A 2,746-nucleotide genomic window follows, 5' to 3' on the forward strand; every position below is an offset into this window, starting at 1 on the left:
ATCATTTAAGGAGACTGACAAGAGTGAAATCTTTTCTTTCTCTGCAGCACTTTGAAGGGTTTTACTTTTATTTCCTCAGTTAATTATTATTACTCTCTTGCTCTCTAAACTAAACTGAAATGCATAAACTCACAATAGAACGTAAGTGAAACTAAACTAAATTAAAAACAAACGAAGAAAATGAAAATGCAAAACTAGAGTAACTCTGCAGGATCCCCACCCAGAAGCTGACTAGTGTGAGTGGGCATCAAGGGGCAATGGAGGAGGCTGACTGTAGATGAGCCTGAACTTTAGAGTGTCGTGGAGAGTTAGCAAAACAAAAACACCGTCGCACTTTTAACCCCTGACTTTGACAGACGACGTCTCTTTTGATGCGACAACCTCTGGTGATTAATATCAGAAACAAGATTACCTTTCATGTGTTTCTGTTTAAGCTCAAATTGGGTTGATGTGTGGAGGTTTCCTCAGTGTTCATCAGTCACTCATCTGTGTGGCGTGTATGTGGCACTGTGGCTTAGTTGGTTAAAGTGCCTGTCTAGTAAGTGTTAAACTAGAAAACAGGAGATCCTGGGTTCAACTCCCAGCAGTGCCTAAAAGATATAAGCTTTGTCTGTTCTCAGTCATCCAGGGCCTGTTAGTCAATGGAGATCGGAAACATGAGTGCCTGGATTCCTTTAAGTGCAATGTTAAAATAAGATCTTTAAAAAGCACAAAATGATTTAATATGAAGGCAATATGAGCAGCGAGGGACTGGCTGTTAGTTCAGCGAGAGAGTTATTTGTAAAGAAAACTATTTTCATTACCAGTCAAAACTAATGTGCACACTTATGTCTGCATTTTTGTTTTGTTAAATATGAACAAAAGAACAGAAAGTATAGACCCACGTGACGTCGATCGGCGCGAGCACATCACGATAAGCACTGGGTAACAGACGTCTCCGAAAACGTCACAGCACTTTTGCAAATATGCGATGTCTTGATAAACCAAATAGATATTTGAAGTTCATACGGCTACTTTCTGAAAATATGTTAAAAGTTTATTTTGTGACGCAGAAAGATCAATTAGAGTAATATGAAAACTTAGTAGCGGCTGCCATTGTTGGAAACTGTTGCACTGAAATGTGAGATTTTAAAAAGGAGCTGTTTCCTGTGACTTGTTGGTTTTTGGGGATGATCCTCAGTTTGAGTTTCTTATGTTCAAATCCCAGATGAGCCCATTTGTTGTTTAAGACTTTGCCGCCTCCCTGTTGATTTCTGTAATTTGTTACTATCAGGATGTCCTAAAAACTCCACGGAAAGCATTTAGCTTCAGAGCAAAACTGGCAGGAAACAGAAAGACAGCATTTTTCTCCTATATTGACTTTTCTCCACTGGATTCCTGTTAAATCTAGAATTTAATATAAAATACTATTTTTACTTTTAGCTTCTACTTTTTTACATCACACTGTGCACAATCTCTGTGGAATTAACCCTAGAATAAAAACTAGAATCAAACACAGAAACCGATGACTTTCTGAGCTTTCAAAACAATATTTCATACACTCTTCTTCATGTTTTTACTCTGATGTGTGACTTTGGGAAAATGACACAATTAACTGTTTGGCTTGTTGGTCTAGTTTCAATGGGAGAAATGTCCCTGTCTCCCTTGAAGGGAGTCTTCCCTTGGAAGAACTCGCCTCACGGGTGGACAGTGCTCTTTAAAAGGAGCTGAGCAACAAAACCAGTGATACTTCTGAGGCTGTTTCCAGCTCTGTGTCAGAGCAGAAACAGGTTTTTGCTGTCCCATCACTGCCACTCTGCACGATCCCAGCACTGCTCCAGAGAAACCTAAAGGAAAGGCCCAGGTGGTGTTCACAGAGAGACAGTTAAATATTCTTGTCCACCCGTTTCATTTGAAACATTACCATGAGCCAAGAGAGATTAAATATTTGGAAGAGATGACAGGACTGACCTACAAACGGGTGAGTGTTTTTCAGCTTACTGAACATAAGAAATTGAATTTGTGTTCAATCTTGTCTTCAGTGAACTGATTAGATGTTTTCTATTTTCTTCCATCTTTGGGTAAAAACCTGGTTTCAAAACAGAAGGAGAAGTTTAGGAGGAGGTCACATCCTCAGCATCTCAATCAGGGTGTCCCATTTCATGTAAGTATCTCCTATTATTAAACTTTGAGTCAGACATCTGGGTAATTCGTTCATTAATTTCATTTGAAATGTGTTGAATTTGAAACAAGAACTTTGTATTGTACTTTTACTGACTGTGCTGTCTGTGATTCAGTTTCAGGGAGAGGGACAGCCCCCACTCAAGCAGCAGTACACCCAGCACCTGGAGATCAATTTAATCAGAAGTGGTGCAAATTATCAGGCTGTGGGCAATTTTGCGGTTGGACCTCAATGGATCTTCCCCACCTCACCCCAGTTATTTGGCTGGTCGATGCTACCAGGCAACGGCAATTATGAATTCAACCCTGTTGCCAATATGAACAACAACAACTCAGGTTTTCACAACACAAGTTTTGAAGGAGCAAGTGGAGAGCCTTGCCAGCAGCTACTGATCCTTTAATTACAAATATTGTAATGTATATCAGATTTTTTGTATTAAGTTTGAATCTTCTTGTCTTCATGTAGCTCAACACACAACAGAGTCTCAGACTAGTTTTTCAGCGTCACTCTGAGACAGGATATTTCTAACTTTAGAGATGTTGCGCAAATGGAAGAAAGCAGTCTTACATATTTGTTTAATATGTG

General features: G+C 39.4%; 1 non-coding gene across 1 annotated transcript; it reads left to right on the top strand.

Moving 5' to 3' along the window:
- The first annotated feature begins 503 nt into the window (after positions 1-503).
- On the top strand, positions 504-592 carry trnat-agu (transfer RNA threonine (anticodon AGU)). The gene is given in 2 exon segments: positions 504-541; positions 557-592. It is a non-coding gene; the product is annotated as a tRNA-Thr (tRNA).
- Positions 593-2,746: the final 2,154 nt, after the last annotated feature.

Source organism: Pundamilia nyererei, unplaced genomic scaffold, assembly GCF_000239375.1.
Source record: "Pundamilia nyererei isolate P.nyererei 1_Seehausen unplaced genomic scaffold, PunNye1.0 scaffold00122, whole genome shotgun sequence".
NCBI lineage: Eukaryota > Metazoa > Chordata > Actinopteri > Cichliformes > Cichlidae > Pundamilia > Pundamilia nyererei.